This window comes from Zootoca vivipara, chromosome 9 (genome assembly GCF_965207765.1).
Source record: "Zootoca vivipara chromosome 9, rZooViv2.hap1.1, whole genome shotgun sequence".
NCBI lineage: Eukaryota > Metazoa > Chordata > Lepidosauria > Squamata > Lacertidae > Zootoca > Zootoca vivipara.
In genome coordinates this window covers 48,866,857-48,887,414 of record NC_142592.1, presented here as the reverse complement: position 1 = coordinate 48,887,414, position 20,558 = coordinate 48,866,857, and the positions used below count along the sequence as shown (strand labels likewise).

At 43.2% G+C, this 20,558-nt stretch overlaps 1 long non-coding RNA gene across 2 annotated transcripts in view; it reads right to left on the bottom strand.

The window, feature by feature from the left end:
• The window catches only part of LOC132592769 (uncharacterized), a 61,865-nt gene extending 43,802 nt beyond the window's left edge, over positions 1 to 18,063 (bottom strand). The window contains exons 1-3 of one of the 2 annotated variants that reach the window (XR_015951745.1): positions 17,944 to 17,983; positions 16,514 to 16,580; positions 3,802 to 3,924 (exon numbers count right to left, since the gene is read on the bottom strand). This is a non-coding gene — a long non-coding RNA (uncharacterized LOC132592769). Of the gene's footprint in view, positions 1 to 3,801; positions 3,925 to 16,513; positions 16,581 to 17,943 lie in introns of both variants that reach the window. The other variant, XR_015951744.1, reaches the window with a different exon arrangement.
• Positions 18,064 to 20,558: the final 2,495 nt, after the last annotated feature.

Here is a 20,558-nt window from a genome sequence, read left to right as displayed (position 1 = left end):
TGATTTCAACAGCATATGACGGCCTCTTTGTAGTAGGATGACTGATCAAGTTCCTGGAGGAAAGGACGGGAAGTGTCTTTGCCTTTGCTTCTTCCGCATCTCAGTTAGGATGTGCTACATTTATCACACATGCCTTTTTTTAAAAAAAAATGATGGGATAGTAGAATTGCAAATCTTGGAGCAAAAGCACTGAACTCAAGGGAAGTTCTAGTCTCAATATTTGTTCTCACAGTGTCTATGGTAGCCAAGAGTTATTCCGAAGGAATTTCCAGCAAGTGTATGAGGTCATGATAAAACTACAGCAGGAATGCACAGCTTTGAGGCTTGAGTCAAGGAAAGAAGTGAAATGCATGAGAACAAATGGTATCATACCACAGCAAAGACATGAAGTGCAAATGCCACACATACATGCGCACATAGCTTCAGGCACCTGTGTAGATGCAAATGGGGACCGTGGCCTAATCAGGGTTCTCAGATGCAGGGAAAGGGATGGATGACTGCTATGGGAAAGCTGCAGTTGTGGAATGTCTGCCCGACAGAAGAACAAAATAATAGCATGCTGAATCAGGCAAATGAGCCATATAGTCAAGCATCCTGTTCTCACGGTGGCCAAGCAGATGCCTGTGTGAAACCAGGGAGCACAACATAAGCACAGCAGCACAGTCTCCCTTCCCCTGGTTTCCAGCAAATGGTATTCAATTGTCATGCACAAACGAGCCATGCACCCAAGATCAGAACTCAGCCTGCATGCATGTAGACAAAGAGCAGATCAGGTGGTTTGTGTGTTTCTGGAATGCCCCAGTGTCAGACAGCAGGTGGATGTATACATGGATGGATACTCCTCCACAGAAATAATTCCTTGCACATAAAAAGCTAGATTTGAGAAAGACCTCTAGCCTGGCTTCCCCTCCGATATGATAGTGGTGAATTTTATGTTATGTATGGAGGATATATAATTCAATCACCTGCAGTCTGAGGTGGTGCAGCCCAGAAACAGGTTTGGCTCCTTACCTGACGTTTCAGAGAACTGGGCCTCAGTTGCAGCAGCTATCTGTGGGCCAAATGGGCGGATCATGGAGCAATCATATAATGCAGCCTTGGCCAACCTGGAGCCCTTCAGGTGTTTTGGACAACATCCCCATCAGCTGGTTGGGCCTGATGGAAGTTGCAGTCCAAAACACCTGGAGGACACCAGGCTGGCAAAGGCTGATCCATCCAACAGCAACCACTTCCACTTCTGCCTAAATTCTACCCAGACCTGTTCAGTACACATCCTCAGAGTACCACTTTACGGATAAAGCAGCTTACGAAACCTTACAAAAAGACTGACACGGGAACAGCTCTACCAGCAATTATTGAAGGACTTAAAAAATAAATAAACAGAAGAAATCAAATCATATTTAGCAGAACTCGACAAGACTATTTAATGAGGGCATATGGCAGACAAGTAGCATTTGTGTCTCCTGAGCTGTAAGAAGATGGTAGAGGCAATGTTTTTGAGGAACACAATATGTTCTGTTAGCATTTTTAATTGAAGGCAGGCACACAACAAGCTGCATTTCTTTTTCTGTAAATGTAATCTACTTTTTAAAGCCAATATTTTTAACAAGAGGCATCCTTAGTCTGTGCTTACCGGTAGCAGGTGTGGGGGAGATGGGGAACAGAAACTAAAAGCACAAATATTGCACTCTTTATTCTTACACAAATTCGTGGCTGGGGAAATAAAATTTTATACCTAAAACCCTGAGTTGTAACAAAGAAAAGAGACTATGTTCTAATATTCCAAGCTGATTTACAGATTCTGGGAACATGGGATGGGGGGAGACCTTCTAAAGAAAAATAAAACAATGTTGCTAAAATAGGCCCAATTATCTGGGTCACTAAGTACTGTGTATTTCCCCTGTAGCATTTCATAGCAGTTACTGTTGCCAAGGGAGGGTTGATCTTCTCATTATGTATGTTTGTCTTCCACATCAGAGCTAGGCTAGCTGCTTTCTTTCTGTATCCTAGAACTGTAACAGAATTTAAAATTTAAAAAAAGGAATGAACCCCCCCCCCCTCACCATTATTACACAAATACCTACAAAGCCGAGGGAGGGACTCTGGCAGGTCATGGGGTCAGTCCTCTAATCATTGATGCACTTGCTCCAGCAGACCCGTCTTTTGTAACTGGGTCAAAGCCAAGACCTCTGCTGAGTATCCTCAGTGAAGAATTAACAAGTGTGACAATTTGCGATCCCTCCCCCCTAAGGCCCCTGGTCCCGTCTGTTTGAATGCTGTAAATAGAGACATCTGGATGGAGGCCTTTCAGCGCAGTAATTGAAAATGAACATGGATCAAGTTCTGGCCTCTTGTATTCATAAATCTTGAGGCTTAATTACATTAAAGGGGAATCTAGGGCCTGGCTCTATGGAGACGGCAGATTCTATTGGGCGCTCCAATCATGAATCTTTAAAATAAGCCGTTTTGCCAGCTCCCCACTCGGCATAGCTGGATGAGGCATTTTTCAGGCAGCGTTGGAAAGCTAGATAAAACTTTTTATTCTCTTTGTGTGTGTGCATTCGCTTAACATTTCTATTAGCTGAAAGTCACAGGCATAAGAAATGAAGCTGGTTAGTTACTTTATGATTCATTCTAAAAGGCCACACAGAAGTTGAAAACAATTATTAGATAAAGAGCCACATTTGCCTTTCTATTAAGAAATTAACTAGGATGCTGCTTATCTTCCAACTACCCTCTTTTAGCTGGGCTGCCACATTTTTCTGAGCCTCATCCTCAAAACAAACACACCTCCATGTGATATGGTTGCCTCCCTCCATTTTTTGTTTGCACCTAAAATGAAATTGGAACACAGGCACTATACATTTAACATCTAGCAAGCTGGTGTATGTACCGCATAATAGTCTGTACTTTGGATACTTGGGCTGCATACATACCATTCATTTAAAGCACACACATACCCCAAGAATCCTGGGAACTTTAGTTTACCCCTCACAGAGCTATAATTCCTAACACTCTTAACTACAGTTCCCAAAATTCTTTGGGGTTGGAAAAGGTACTTCCAATGTATGCTGTGTAAGTACACAGCCCAAGCTTAGGTTATGCAGAAAGAAAGGGGTAAAATATACTTCTCACATAACTCGTAGTTCTGTGATCTGAAGCAAAAAAGCTGGTGCAATACAGTATTCTTAATGCACTCACTGATATCTTCCCCCCAAAAACCATTCCATGTAAAAGCCTTAGAGTTTCATGCAAATTATATCTATTTACTATTAGCTGCTTCCCTCTTCATTCAAGCCCAATGGCTGGGAACTGCAACTAAAGTTTAAAAAGAGGAGTGGGGAAGAAAGGCAGGAAGAGCTCCCAATGTAAGTGGGGAGGGAACTGCCACAGCCTTCTACATCCACATGCTAATGCATTAATAAGCATCAAGGTGTATATTAGAAAAACAACAAGCCATCTATTTGGCTTCCAGAATATAAATAGTGGAGGAAGGGAGAAGAGAAAACCAGGTGTCTATTCATTTATTACATGCATGCATGCATGGATGTCTATTTAGTTATTACATTTGTAAACTGCCAATATAACTGAGTTCCCTGGATAGTTTGCTTATTAAAAACAGAAAACAAAATGCAAACAATTGAAAAGCATTGAAACAAATCATAAATAAATCTAAACAGTAACTATCAACACAAACACAGCAACTAAAAACAATCTAAAGCCAGCAAGGGTTTGTGAAAAGTGCTAAAATAGAAGCAGCCATTATACTTTAAAGATCTGAGAGAATAAAAAGACACTCACCTGGGATCTAAAAGACCATAGTGCAGGCACCCAGCAAGCATCTCTGGAAGGCTACTGGTCTCTTCATCATGCCATGGTGATGAAGATGGTTACCTTTCCACACATCTTTAAATGTATATAGAGCTGAAAGAGGAAGTTGGAAGAGCGACACACTTTCACAATTCTTCCTAAATTCCATGTGCTTTTCAAGGCTCAGATTGGAACCTGAGCAGCTGAAGATGTAACTGAAAAAATGAGAAGGAAATGGTAGACATGGTGGGTGAAAATGGAGAAACCAGAGTGAGGCAGGGGAGGGAAAGTGGGCTGCTGCTGGGGTCAGAAAGAGAGAAAATGGAGTACCACCTTTAACCCTGGACTATTTTGACCCACCACCAGTGCCTTTTTTCTAGAAAAAAGGTGCCAGTACTCACCATGAAGTTGTTACAGTAAGTGCCACACTTTTTAACAACAAAAAAGAGAGGTGTCAGTACTACATACCCTTGAGTACTCCTTGGAAAAAAAGACTGTCCACGACCATCACCCAGGCCATGGCATTAGGCTGCTAGGTTCTGAGTGTCCCTTTTTTCAATTGTGTAACGTTGAAGGGTATGATTTTAAAGTCAGCCACCAAAGTCATAAACACATGATGGAAGTTGTAACAAAGTTATAGTTCTAACCAGAATCAATAGTGAAGGAAGAGCAGAAACAAGGTCACGGGTAAGTGCCCTTCAGATCCGTGACAGACCTTGGGGTCTAAAATTTAAGTGCCACCCTATAAGACACCAAAATTCAGCACCCCTCCCATCTCTCTCACTCCAATCTAAATAATACTTGTGGCATCCTCTGCAGCACCCATGAGGCTCTGTGCCCAGTGCAGCCAAACCAGTTGCACTCTCCTAAACCTGCCTCTGTTCAGATGTTACTAGACTTCCACTGCCACCATCCCCAGTTAACATAGTCAATGATCAGAGATGTCAACTGCAGGAGTGCATCATGTTGGCTAACACTGTGCCTCAGATATGAAAGCCTTGGAAAGGATGGAGCTACGGGCAACATCAGCTGAACCAAAGCAAAAGAAATGTAAGCCAAGGCTACATCATCTCATGTTTCTGTTCTGCACTGCCTAGGCCTGTTGTAGTATCTGTTAGCAGAAGCAAAGGAATCACAGGAAGTGGTCAACCAATGAAAGAGACAATCTCTTTCTAGCCACTTTCTAGGCAAAGCACACAATATCCAGGGGAACCTCGTTGTTTTTGCAAAAGTGCTTGACAAGTGGCCTCTAGGCCAGGCTGAAGTTGATAGGGCCAGGGCAGAGACCTCTGCTGGTCCCATTCCTCTGCCAGGGGACCCTGCCGGGCTTACTTTGCTAGAGTGACAGTAGTCCAAGCTGTGTTGGGCAGCTTGAGTCCTGGACTCCTAGCTATGACTTTATGCCTTGGAAGATTCAGGAGAGATAAAAGAAAGTACTTCTTCACACAGTGGAGAGTTAAACCCTAGAACTCACTCTCATAGGAGGCAGAGATATCTCCTGCAATGCTTTTGCAAGGTTTTTTGCAGATAAAGTCGCTCAGATTCGGAGGGAGGTAGACGCCACCGTGGGAGCAGGGCAGGGGCGGGGGAGTGCTAGAGTGCTGTCTGGTCAAGTTGTGTGGGATCAGTTTCAATCTGTTACCTCCGAGGATGTGGGCAGGCTGCTTGGACGAGTGAAAGCAACCACCTGTCTCCTTGATCCTTGCCCATCCTGGCTTATAAAAGCTAGCCGGGAAGGGCTGGGCGATGGACTTTGCGAGGTGGTGAATGCTTCTCTCTGTGAGGGAGCCTTCCCACAACTGCTGAAAGAGGCAGTTATTAAACTGCTTCTTAAAAAACCATCTTTAGATGCGGCCAATATGGCCAACTATCACCCAGTCTCAAATCTTCCATTCTTGGGAAAGGTGATTGAGCGAGTGGTTGCTGAACAACTCCAGGCACGTCTGGAAGAAGCGGACCATTTGGATCTCTTCCAGTTGGGATTCAGGCCTCATCATGGGACTGAAACTGCCTTGGTCGCACTGGTCGATGATCTCCGGCGGGCTAGGGACAAAGGTGAGAGCTGTTTCCTAGTTCTGCTGGATCTCTCAGCGGCTTTTGACACCATCGACCATAACATCCTTCTGGACCGTCTAGAGGGGTTGGGAGCTGGGGCTGGGCACTGTCATACAGTGGTTCCGCTCCTTCCTCCTGGGCCGTGTTCAGAAAGTGGTGGTGGGGGATGAGTGCTCAGACACCTGGGCTCTCACTTGTGGGGTGCCTCAGGGTTCTGTCCTCTCCCCCATGCTTTTTAACATCTATATGCAGCCGCTGGGAGAGATCATCAGGGGGTTTGGGCTGGGTGTTCATCAGTATGCGGATGATACCCAGCTCTACCTCTCTTTCAAACCAGAACCGGTGAAGGCGGTGAAGGTCCTGTGTGAGTGTCTGGAGGCGGTTGGAGGATGGATGGCGGCTAACAGATTGAGGTTGAATCCTGACAAGACAGAAGTACTGTTTTGGGGGGACAGGGGGAGGGCGGGTGGGGGGGACTCCCTGGTCCTGAATGGGAGAACTGTGCCCTTGAAGGACCAGGTGCGCAGCCTGGGAGTCATTTTGGACTCACAGCTGTCCATGGAGGCACAGGTTAATTCTGTGTCGAGGGCGGCTGTCTACCAGCTCCATCTGGTACGCAGGCTGAGACCCTACCTGCCTGCAGACTGTCTCGCCAGAGTGGTGCATGCTCTGGTTATCTCCTGCTTGGACTACTGCAATGCGCTCTATGTGGGGCTACCTTTGAAGGTGACCCGGAAACCGCAATTAATCCAGAATGCGGCAGCTAGACTGGTGACTGGGAGCAGCCGCCGAGACCACATAACACCGGTCCTAAGAGACCTACATTGGCTCCCAGTACGTTTCCGAGCACAATTCAAAGTGTTGGTGCTGACCTTTAAAGCCCTAAACGGCCTCCGTCCAGTATACCTGAAGAAGCGTCTCCACCCCCATTGTTCAGCCCAGACACTGAGATCCAGCGCCGAGGGCGTTCTGGCGGTTCCCTCACTGCGAGAAGCAAAGCTACAGGGAACCAGGCAGAGGGCCTTCTCGGTAGTGGCGCCCGCCCTGTGGAACGCCCTTCCATTGGAGGTCAGGGAGATGAACAACTACCTGACATTTAGAAAACACCTAAAGGCAGCCCTGTTTAGGGAAGTTTTAAATCTGTGATATTTTAATGTATTTTGGTAATTGTTGGAAGCCGCCTAGAGTGGCGGGGGAAACCCAGCCAGATGGGCGGGGTAATAATAATAATAATAATAATAATAATAATAATAATAATAATAATAAAGAGATGGTCTTCGACCTGGATGGCCTTAATTACCGGTAGATGGATTAGACAAATTCATGAAGGAGAAGGTTATCAATGGCTACTAGCCATGATAGCTATACATAATGCTTCTGGACACTAGTTGCTGGAGGGGAGAGTGCTCTTGTGCTTAGGTCTCAGTTACCCCGGAGAAAGCCCTATCCCACATATCCTCATTGGCTCTTTCTCACCATAAACTTCTTTCTCTTTTTTCTTTCCTGCTTTTTTAAAAGACACAGGTAGGCACTGTTCATAGGTTTGGATGAACATATGGAGGACAGCGTCCAGAAAATGTAGGCACAGTTCCACTATACAAACACACATCCATGCTATACAAACAAATATGTGAAAATAAGTTATGTGTTTAAAACTTAATGTGATTTGGTTTGAAAGCTTAATTTTGCTAAGGACGTTAACCAGGAAGACAGTCACTACATTAGGACTTCTAACACTAAGCTCCTGTGGGGAAACATGCTTTTAGACTGCCTTAGAAAGGTGTATGGAACGAAGAAAGTTTATACCATGACACAAAATAGGCACAAAAAGAAACAGCAGCCGCCACCAAGGATGTCCAGAGTGAGGAAGAAGACAATTTTCAGAAGTCCTACAGGGGAAGTCCTACAGCAATAATCATTAGATTTTCTGCTGCTTCAAATAGGAAAAAAAAATTGTAAAAGTGATTTTCCAGATCCACCATCCCCCAAATTTTGCATGGCATTCAGGAATTTCTAAAGCTTTCTAAAGCTTTTGTGTACATCCATGTCTTTATACTCCTGTGGAAGCAAACTTGCTTCCTCTCCTGTGGAACCACATCATTTCGGAAAGCCGTCTTCCATTGAGGGGACAATTGTTTTCTATAGAGATGAGAAACAAATACCAATGACCTGGGTCACTTTGCCCCAGCAGGCTTTTGCTGCAGCTTCCTCTGTGCAGCTACAACAAAGTCTGGCAGCAGTCAGCCCTGCCAGCCCACACTGAGCCACCACGGAGAGGCCTGCTATTTACCCTTCCTATTAATCTGTCAGGGTCCTAGTCAAACACGTAAAACAATATGGTGTGTGCATATCTTGATTAGCCATTGCTAAGTAACTGAGGGGAAACATCAGAGAGCGGAGAACCATCCCACATTCTACAACACAGTCTTCTGGGGTATGAAATGTTTGTTCACTTACTTGTCAAATTAGGGGTGGAAGACACCAGTGGGTTTGCTCTCATGGAACCAACCGCCCAAAATGTCAGCTGCTGTGTCCATGATAGGATGTCATTGCATACCCGCCAACATTTCATATGGAGAGATAGGGACAGGCTTGTAACACCCCCAAATCTTTTACCAGCACACGCACCTCACTATCACACATTGCTGAAGGCTCTTTCCTGCCGGCTGCAGGTTTTATTCATTTACTCTACAGAAGCCTGGGTTCCACTGATTTCAGAGCATGTTGGATCTGCTGGTTAATGGCATACTTGGAAAAACTTAATTCAGAATATACCTCAGCAGAAGCAATATGGAACTTTTGTAAAATCGCATAGAGGCTTCCTATCACATGTGTTTAGGAGGCCACTGTATGAAGTCTGGAGTAGAATCAAAAACTTAATAGAAAGGAGAACTCCAAGGTGGCTGTCGCCAACAGAAATCTTAACAATTAAAAAAACGAACATGGAAACAAATTGGTTATGTTATGAAGACATTCTTGTAGAAGCTGAAGAGGGATGGAAAATCTTATCCTATGAACAACTGAAAGAAAGGGGTGTAGGCTGGTTACAGTACTACCAGATACAGGATTTGTTCAAACGAGATAATAAAAATCACGGATTTGAGAATAAAAAATCTAAATTCCAATTAGAAATATTGGAAGGTAAAGAAAAATTGTTAACTAAAATGTATGACCTCCTCCTAGACTGGAATACGAAAGATGAAGCTACTAAAGAGTGCATGATCAAATGGGCGACAGATCTAGGTTACAACATTAGTATTGATCAATGGCAGAACTTATGGAAACACCAAATTAAATTCACAGCCTGCACTCTTTTAAAAGAAAACATCATGAAAATGATGTTTAGATGGCATCTTACGCCGGTCAAACTTGCAAAAATCAACAAGTCTAACAATAAAAAATGCTGGAAGTGTAACATCAAAGAAGGAGATTATTACCACATGTGGTGGCTTTGTGAAAAGGTAAAAATCTATTGGGAGCAAATTTATAATGAATTAAAAAGATTGTTGTGATACACGTTCCCAAAAAGACCTGAGGAAATGTTATTAGGAATACTAAGTAGAAGTATAAAGAAAGGAGACTACAAACTTTTCATGTACGCCACCACGGCCACAAGAGTTATTCTAGCGCAAAAGTGGAGAACAACGGAAGTGCCAACGATAGAAGACTGGAGAGAGAAGTTGATAGAATATTCAGAGCTAGCGAGGTTAACGGGGAGAATCAGAGATCAAAAACAACAAAAGTTCCAAAAAGAATGGGAAAAAATTATAACTTATAGGAAAGATTATTGTAAAATTTAAGTAAGGAAAAACCAAGGAAAAAAAACAAAAGGGAAAAAGGGAAAACTAGTAGATGGCTATTACAAAATGCAACAAGAGGGCATGTAACCAGGACGTAAGCGTATAGTTAAGAAACTAAAAGGAAAAGGGTATCTGGTAAAACATATAATGGGACGAAATTAATCGGACGGAAATAAAACCGAAAGAGAGAGAGGAGGAAGACGAGTTGGGGAAGGTGGGGTGAAGAGAAAAACATAGAGCAAGAAGGAAAATGCAATAACTTGAGATATAAACCCAGGTTGACAATATGTATAAAATGATAATTTTATATGAGATATGTAAATTGTAAATGGATACCTGTGGGATATTTCCTTTTTTTCTGTGTGATTGGTACAGCTTTTTCTTTCTTTTTATGTGATCCGTTATTGTATACAGTTGTAAAATCAATAAAAAATATGGGGGAAAAAAGAAGCAATATGGAACTTTAGGAAGCTACATTATGCTTCAGTTCACCTAGCTGACTGACAGTGTCTCTCCAGGGTTTCAAGCAAGGTTGATTCCCATCCCTATAACCTAGCTTCAGTTGTCTATGCTCTCATAACCTATAAATTAGATTACTATACTGTAATGCATTACACACAGGGCTGCTTTTGAAGACAGTTCAAAAACTACAACTAGTGCAGAATTCAGCAGCCAGATTGTTGACTGGGATGAGAAGGTCTGAACACAGCACACTGATTTTGTCACAACCACACTGGCTACTGATTAACTTCCCGGCTCAATTCAAAGTGCTAGTATTGACCTCTGAAGCCCTATGATGCTCAAAACTATAATACATCTCCCCATATGAACCAGCCCAAACCTTATGTATAGTGTGATAGAAGACAGCTTCCTATGAGCTGTGACTCAGATTAAGCTCTCATTTCTGTGCAGATTTCACAAGCCATAGTTTAAACAAAAGAGCTAGTAATCTGGTACCCTACTCACTAATATTTTACTCTGTACTAATGCAGTCAACGCAACATTTAAAAACTAAGGGATACTGTTTTATCCTTCATTCATAAAGATGAGAATGGTCAATATGTGCCCTTTGGACTAAAAGATGCTTTTGGACTAAAGCTTCCAACACCCCTGACCACTGCTAATGCTTACTGGGCCTGAAGGGGAGTGTTATAGTTCAATTTCTGGAGGGCACCACATTGCCAATCTCTGACTTAGAGCACACTCTCCCAAATCTGCATGTAATTTCTTATTACAGTACTAAGTTTCCACTATCTGTAGATTTGTAGCCTGGGCAACCTTTATCCTACTCTCCTTAAGAATTCAGGGTGGTATGCAAGACACCTCTCCTTTTATGCTCATAGCACGTCAAAGTGCAAGTAGATAAATAGGTACTGCTACAGCGGGAAGGTAAACGGCGTTTCCGTGTGCTGCTCTGGTTCACCAGAAGCGGCTTTGTCATGCTGGCCACATGACCTGGAAGCTGTACGCCGGCTCCCTCGGCCAATAATGCGAGATGAGCGCCACAACCCCCGAGTCGGTCACGACTGGACCTAATGGTCAGGGGTCCCTTTACCTAACCCTGTGAAGTATGGTAGGCTGAGAATGCCTAGACCAATATCACCAAGTATACTTTGTGGGGATTTGAACCCAGGGCTCATTAGCTTATGTCCCACACACTAACCACTACCCCACAAGGTCTCTCACTTAGGCTTTGCTTCAATTTATTTTATTATTATTTATTGCATTTAGTTGGGGATTGTGACAGATGTATGCTGTATATAATAAGTATCTTTCCATCTCTTGTTTGGACATCATTGAATTCTACTTCAGCTTCTCAAGTAAACATATTTTACGTTTCCTGCAATCTTGAAAGAGCTTGAGATGGCCCCTGGTTAAAACATTTGATTTGCTAACAGTCTGATTCAGAACACTATACTTTAATATAAATAATGCATTGGGGGTTCAATTCATTATTTGTTTAAAGCTGGAGTTAAAAACTCCTGCTGATTTCAATGAGCTTCAGATCAGATATTTTGTGAAAACCTATCTGTATAATCCCTTCCTTTATGACCTTCATAAATTGAGGATTCTCCTTCAAGACAATCCTAAACAGCATGATTTTACTCTGGGAACCAGTGCCCTGAATCACAGCTTTTAAAATCCATATAATAGTCCAAACCGGACCCCATACCATGCTAAATTACAACATCTGTTTCCATGCTAAATTTCCCTTTATTTCCCCTTTATTTCTAATGCTACCAACCTCAGTGACATGATATAAAACCTTACCCTGCCCCAGAAGAGTGAAAATAAACCTGATCTCAATAGAAAGCATTCTAGCTGTGCAAATGGTAAAGAAGATTATGTGTGCTTTCATGAATATATGAAGCAGCATCAAATCATATTTCTTTATTACAATTATTTAACCATTTCTCACAATCTAATAACATGTTTGAAAGAAATTTGTTTGAAATTATTACATGGAAACCTGATATTTATCCTTATGTATCTACCTTCTGAAACAATAGTAGTTCAACCCATTTTTGGTCTAGATAGGGGTGGGAAAACTGTGACACTCCAAATGCTGCTGGCTGGACTGCAACTCCCATCACCCCTGACTTTTGGATCACAGAATCATAGAATTGTAGAGTTGAAAGGGATCCCAAGGGTCATCTAGTCCAACCCCCTGCAATGCAGGAATCTCAACCAAAGCATCCATGACAGATGGCCACCCAACCTCTGCTTAAAAACCTCCAATGAAGGGAGTCTGTTCCACTGTTGAACAGTTCTTACTATCAGAAAGTTCTTCCTGATGTTTATTTGGACTCTCCTTTCTTGTAACTTGCAGCCATTGGTTCAAGTCCTACCCTCCAGAGCAGGAGAAAACAAGCTTGCTCCATCTTCCATGTGACAGGCTTCTCTTTTCCAGGCTAAACATACCCATAAAGCTTGGTTGCTAGTACTGGTCATACTGGCTGGGGCTGATGGGAGCTGGAGTCCAACACTATGTGGAGGGTCATAGTTTTCCCACCCTGGCATTAGAACAAAGGAATCCCTTGCAGATTACAGCAGTGCGTGGAGACCAATAATCAGGCCATGCATCCATGGCAGTGACCAGAGGAGGAACGACTGCTGTGAGGAGCTCAGAGAGAAGAAACACCATGGTGCACCTGCAACAGCACAACCAGACACATTCCTCTGACCCAGCTGCAGCAAAACATCTCTCTCCCATATGTTTCTCCCCTTCATTCCCTACCACCACCAGCACTGGGCGGCGGAAAATGGGTAGCTGTACAGATTCGGCACTGGGTGGACACAAGAATTAAGTCGGTGATACTTTACAAAAGTAAAGATGTGATACTGCTCTAACTTTGCATATTAGTTATGCAACTACATCAAATCTATCTGAATCTGGATTTTCTGTATTCCTAATTTTATCTGTCCAAAAAGAACTTATTATAGCAATAAGTCCTTTTTTTAAAAAAAATTGCAGAAATATATGCTCTGTTCTCCCTGCTTACTTTGAGGTGCGTCTCACTCATTTTTTCAAGTGAATATACTTCTAGATATGAATACATCGGAACTGATGCCTAGCAGTGCAGTCCCTTATACATCTACTCAGAAGTAAGCACCACTGAACTTATTGACAAATATGTTTATTACACCCAAACAGTGCAATGCTATGCATGTTTATTCAGAAGCACCACTGAGATCAATGAAATTTCCTTCCTAGTAAGGGTGCCTCTGTATATGTATTTCTTTTAAAAACCAGTCTTTTCCATGCAATAGTCTAGTAGTGTTTGTGGTTTATGCTGCAAAATTCTTCAGTCTACAAAGACTGCTAGGCACTTGTGGCTAGGCCTAGTTGTAAATAATAAAACAAAGCACAACACAGAGAAAATGTTTTCAAATGGCATGAAAGCATCCTATCTTTTGAAATACCTTTGCAGAACAAAACTTTTGCCATCACTTTAAATTACCCTCTGCTTCTTGTACTGCTGTCCATTACTGAAGTTCATAAAAGACTAACTTAAGGAGCATTTTAAAGCTAAAAGCTCTGTTGTGCTCAGAAGAGAGAGGCTGCATACACTGACCCTCTATTTATTTATTTATTTATTTATTTATTTATGTTTGTCTCGCCCAGATCCTTCTTTGTCAACCACAGGTGTTTAGGAGTGCATAATGCTCCAAATGCATCAGAAAAGAGGTTATTGTGAAAGACCTTTTCTTTTCCACTTCTCCTAAAACTACTCGCAAAGTGTTACATGTGTTATACCGGTCACAATAAACATCAAGGAACAAGCAGTCCTCTGTAAGCTGGCCCAGCAGCTCCACTATGACATTAGTTGAGACAGCTTTGTGACCCTGCATTGTCTGGCCTTTATTCACAGAACCTGTTTCTTTTCATTTCTTTCTTGCATGTGTGTATGGGGAGGGGGTGCACACACACACACACATTTCACCCTTTGGGGGGAATAAAAGGCCTTTGGGGCATTTTTATTTACTGTAAAATGGACTGGGGGAAGGGAGAGTAAATTTATCTTAAAAGCTATACAGCAACTACTTGTGAAAACACTAGAAGCAGCTACTGTAGTTACAGTTTCCAGAACCACCTGCAAACAAGTGCAGACACCGTAGCAAACTGTGCCCTTGGGTTTTGTCACTGTTGTTTTCAGACTATTTCTTTAAAAAAAAATTCTTCTCTCTTGTCTTAGCGCAAGGCTTGCGGTGAATTTATGTGACAGCTATGAAAGTAGGACGCAAAATTGTGAACAAGAGCTAACCATTTTTCAAGCTTTCCTTGTTGGTATCACCACAATTTGCTACACAGCAGTGAATACTGAGTCAGTCCTGATAAATGGCTGAGAAGGAGGGAAAGACTGTACAGTCGGAGCGCCTCCAGATATCCCTCATAAGCATCCAGACTTGAATAAAGTGATTGGGGGCAGGGAGATAATCTATAGGGCCATTTTCCTTTCCTTTCTTCTATCTCAAGGAGGGCATGTTTTAACAAAGAAATATTTGGTTCAATGGATTGGGTCTGAGGGCCAAAATAGATGAGACAGATGTGTGTGAATGCATCTCGCTCTTTAGCCTTTTGCAAACTGAAGCAATGTGGGGTTCCCATTTGGATTGGGATTATGGTGCACATAGAGAGGTCTTAACACATTCCCCGTGCCATTTTCCCAATGAAAATCCCAAACATACACACAATCTAGTGTTATGAAAACTCAATAAGTATAACAGGGCAAATAACAAGAAAATGCAACAGAGGAAAAGGAATAGCCCTCCTACCATCATGCCCCCACCCAAGGCTGCGATTTGCAGCAATTTGAAGACTTGCAATTTGCCGGCACACAGGCACACAACCTTCCATTGGAATCAAACTACCTGGAATAACTCAGGAAAGTCTACACAGGAAGTTGCCTTGAACAGTTGAATATGAATTCCCATAATAAATAAAATACACAGAGCTATGCCAGTTTTGCTCCCGATCTTGTGTCCCTAGGAACCCTGTGCCACTCTCTGAGACACTGCAAAGGATCATGAGACACCGCACTCAAATTTTGCCATGATGCCACTCATGGTGGCAAAATGTCTTGAGCCAGTCATGAGAAAGAGGGTTTATAGATTGCCAAAGCAGCAGCATTAAAAAGCAATATGGGATGAAAGAAAAGCTAACACCAGATGAGGAAAAAGCTGGGTCAGCCTTATTATTAGACACAGACCTGAATCATGTGTGCTGTTAAGCCAAACAATGGTTCGTCAGAAACAAGCATGTGGGTTCCTAGAGATATGTGGCTGCTTTGCTCCCCTCCTAGACCTCTTACTGTTGTGCTGCTATGAGCTTAGTGCTTAAAGACCCGAACTGTGGTCTAAGAGTGTTTCATTCAGGTGGTCCATGGCCTGTCTGTAAAAATAAAATTTAAAATTGTATAGCACCTTTTGCAGCACATTATAGTTGGTAAAACAGGCAGAAAAATCCTTAAGAGCCAAAGCCCTCAGCAATTTCCAAGCAGTCTATGGCAAAAAAAAGGTTGGGGGACTTGGGGCTTATGCACACTTCTGCTTGTCCTGTGCTTAGAAAGCATGGTTTTATGTTTGTTCCATTCTTTCTAGGCATGTGTCTCAGCAGTTTTGCCTTTGCTCCGCCATTTTCCCCTGGAAAACATGCTCTTTAGCACTAAATTGGAACAAACGGTAATCCGCAGAAAATGTGATTGCTGTTTGTTCCACTTCAGCACTAAACCATGGGGGAAAGCGGTGGGACAAAGATGAGCCCTCAGTGTGTCATCCAACAAAGCACAAGGTTGAGCCAAAGTTTGGCATGGGGAGATAAAGTATGAGACTGTTTTTGGATGACATGTGAAGCCAAACTATGCCTTAGTTTGCAGAAGCAGAGGAGGGAGGACAAAGTGGCCATGATCTCCTCTCCAGATATACCTTTCACACTTAGCCATGTTTTGGCTCAGCTTTTATGAACCACGCCAGAATACGACAGACACCTTAGGAAGCTAACTTGGGGTGTCATGAAAGTGCAGCAAATGGTTAGCTATTTGATTTAAGGATTTGATTAAGTAAGGAGAGCTGCCGAAATAATTTGGCCAGTCCTGAGTACCATGACATCAACAGGGGTCATGAGAATAGACACAATTTTTGTTAGGGGGGCAGAATCTCAGATTTGTATTGCTTTGTATTGATTTAGGGGGAGCAGCTGCACCCATGACAGGGGTGAGGTTTTCTATTTGCTACTCTATCTCAAGCAGCAAAATGTATGACGGCCTCCCCTCCCACTTTTTCACAAGTGTGGTTTTATGTGATGGAATGAAAGGGTGCCTCCAAGTGTCTGACTTTCTTCTCCTTACCTCAAGGGCATCAAATCCTTAACGGAACAGAAGTTGCCCTGATCAGTTGCTTCGAAATTTCCTTAGGCTGTGGGAAGCGAGGAATACATCCATTAAACCAGGCATGGGTAACCTTGGCTCTCCAGATGTTTTGGAACTACAACTCCCATGATCCCTAGCTAACAGGGCCAGTGGTCAGGGATCATGGGAGTTGTAGTTCCAAAACATCTGGAGAGCCAAGGTTGCCTATGCCTGCATTAAACTGTGAAGCCAACCCCGCCATTAGGCAGAAACCGAGGCTGCATACACACTGCACACCCAAAGCACATGACCTTCTCCCCTCTCTCCAAGAATTTTGGGAACTGTAGTTTGCCCCTCTCATAGCCACCACCCCAGCACCCCATTAACAAACTACTTTAGATGTATGGTGTGCAGTGCCGGATTTACGTATAAGCTAAACAAGCTATAGTTTAGGGCCCCACTCTCTTGGGCGCCCCCCAAAAAATTAAAGGGGAAAAAACTGGATGTACATTTCCAAAATATAAGATAAAAAACAAATAAAATAAAACCTACATACAGCAACAGTGTTTGGTGTTGTGTAGGCTCCTATGATGCAAGTAATGGGCCTCACCTGCTAGCCTGCTCCCTAAAATATCACAGGTTTGCTCATTTCTATATATAGTGTGCCTACATTCTGCATGGACTGGTTGCATGGCAACATGTTGCAAATGGCTTTAGATACCTATTAGGTCCATCAATTACCATATAGCATATATTCAACACAAAAAAAACTGCCACGATTTGTTGTTGACAAAGGACAGCTGGACATATAAAGGGCCCCATTACCTTCAGTAGCTGAGGGCCTCATCAAACCTAAATCCGGCCCTGATGGTGTGTGGACAGTTGATTTTGGGGAGCCATGAAAGGACAGTGCCTTGCCATTGAACCGTTGTGGCGTTTTCCCCTGTCAGGATGGGGAATACAGTAAGTATTTTGTGGGGCGTTTATGCCTCAGGAGCCTAAAAGACTTTTAGAAGACATCTGGTTGCCTCCAGATGTTTAATGTTTAAGAGATTATTGTATTTTAATATTCTGTTGGAAGCCGCCCAGAGTGGGCGGGGTATAAATAATAAATATTATTATTATTATTATTATTATTATTATTATTATTATTATTATTATTATTATTATTATTAGCCGGCCTTGGGCTGTAGGCAAAGAGGAGGGAAGGAAGGAAGCGCGCCATTTGCAGCTCCTCTTGAGGCAGCCCTTCAAGGCCTTGCCCAAGGGGGAGGCGGAGCAGCGTCGCCCTGTGTGCCAGAGGCAGGCCCGGCAGCGGTGGGAAGGAGGGAGCTCGAGTGAGAGAAAACGTCCCGAGCCCTGACGCTGCATCCGAAGAATAGGAAAGGAGCAATATGATCAATATGGTTTCTTTGTTGGGCCTCGCTTACCTCGGCGGGAGACCATCTGCTCCCTGTCAATGGATCACCTGCTTGTCTGGCTTGTTGGCCGGGCAACCGGTGGGTGGAGGGAGATTAAGCGGGAGCGGCCGGGGAAGGGCCTGTTTTTTGTTTCCCTCTCGCGCTGCGAGGAGGGCGGGGAGGGGGGGGGGAGAAGGCCGGGCTCGGCTGGAAGCAGAAGCCGGCTGCGCTCTCGCCTTGCTCCTGCCTCGCCGTCAAAGGCCGCGAAGCTCGCAGGGCGCCGCCAGGGATGCTTTTGCCCATTTCTCAGGGTGGAGATGCCGAGGGTCAGCCCCGCAAACCCTTCTTCTGCTTCTGCTGAAATGCTGAAAGGAGAGCGGGGGGGGGGGGTCGGTGGAAGAAAGGGCCCACTATATTGCACCACCGCACAATAAACCGATAGTCAAAAAAATTGTGGGTTTGCTCCTCCAGGGGCCTCGCTTGGAGGGGTGGCGTGGTGAGGGAGGGGTTTGACAAAGGGGATCGCATCTCTCCTGCCTTCAAAAGTGTGTGTGTGTGTCGTTTTAACAAGGCACTTTTTAAAAATGCTGATTTTTTTTTAAAAAAATCTTGTTTAAGGGGGGGGGGTGGAGGAAGGAGACAACAGCCTCAGTAAACCGTGCAATTGGAAAGCATGCATCAAAACAGATTCTGAGCATGCTTCATCAAATGTAGACACACTGATTCCTCCCCCCCACTCAGAATTGAGCCCCACTGATTTCACTGGGGTTCACTACCAAATGCAATAGTTACCCAGTTATAATAAATAAGTACCTCTGCATAGGATTGTGCCTGAGCTCGTAAATGTGCTTGCCAGGATATGAGCCCAAGGAATTCACAAGGCCACCCCTTTATTTCTTTTTTTCTACATAAAAATGTAAGATGGAAGAAATGCTAACTATAGTTTGGGAGATATTGGATAAGGATATGCTTGTTTTGCTTTTTGTTTGGTAAATTTGTTTATTTAAAAAGCAAGGCACATAAGCAAACTTTTGGGATCCAGCCCTTAAGAAACTGAGCCACTGCAATCCTAACTATATCTATTCAGAAGTAAGGCCTATTGAATTCAGCTGGGCTTACTCCCAAGTAAGTGGAGTTAGGGTTGCAGTCTTAGACTCTGGATAATATCAACATGGAAAGTGTAATGTAAACTGTGAAGAACCCAATCCTATCCCAGCAATAAATCATATTCAGCACTAGCCTTATGCTGTATTAAGAAAACATTGCAGCCATTGCTGTAGATGCTGGTGTTGAATTTAGGGACTTAGAGATGCAAATCTTGTGCTCTATTACTGAGCTGCTCAATAACAACTAACTTTAGTTTATTCATGTGTGTGTGTGTGTGTGTGTTCTGCTCTTCATCTATGAACAATCCCAGAGCATGCACAATTTATGGTAGTGATGCTCAGTGCAGCTCCGTTGTAAATTTATTATTATTACTCATCAATAAACCACCCCTTTCTGACACATGCATCCTATTCATCCCATTCAATGAAACACAGGTGCTGTAATCTAGCCCTACAGTTAGTCACGGCATCATTCATTTTATGCATATTTTCATGGTAGATATATTTCAAATGGTAAAAAAAAATATGAAAAGTAATTAGGCATCAGCTTAGACTGTTACAGTGATTTCTTCTTTAAGCCAGAGGCGTGTGACAAGATGGCTTGGCACACTCTCCTGTTTGCTCTGAAGCAAAACATATACTGTTCTAGTTGAAGGTATATACAGACTACAGTGTCCTCATTACTTTCATTTGAGCTACAACACTTAAGCCCAGCAGTGAATACTCAGGCTAGGCAAGGACCTATGTCAAAAGTGGGCAGCGCTAGAAATCATTTCACCCCAAATTTGAAGGGGCCTTTAATGAGTCTTCAAATGAGATCTGTGTGGTTATGGAGGTAAGAGCAGGAATTTGCATACACGTCAATCTTGCTCCTTCCTTCTAATTCCAGAGTTTTCATATTGACAATACAGTACATGACTGAATGTGCTCGCTGGCCACAAGTTGAATGTTTCACTTCCAACTTGGGGGGGCCTCAGTTCTGCACTCCCTGCAATGGGCAGCATCCCCAGCAACTCGCCACCAGGGGCAGTAGGGCCAAACAGAGTTGTAGTATTTGCTGGAGATAATAGGGAGAACCAGTGGGAATCGATAGAGTCAGATTGCCTGAAGGCACCCTGAGTTTTGAACAGGGGCATTATTGCTCAGCTCTTTCCAATCTAAATCTAAGCTTGAGCATGTGTGTGACTGCCATTGCATATATCCATCCTTTATTACTCTGGTCTTTTCTTTTCCTCCCACCCTTTCATCCGTTACCTCCTGTTCTGTCAACATTTGGATTGTAGGCTTTTAGGGAAAGTAATGTTTTGTTGCTTATATTATCCCCCATAAAGCAGCATGTACACTGATGGTACATCAATGCCCATCTCCCTGTTCCCTTCTTTGTGTTAGCTTGTGTCCTGAAGGGCAGAGAATTGTCCTCTTATACCAGAGGTGCTATGTACATGATTACAGTAATAAATGGTAACAGTGCTGTGGAAATGGTAAACGACAAGCTAAAACTGCATCAAAAAGTGGATGTAAACAATGGGTTGTTATTTA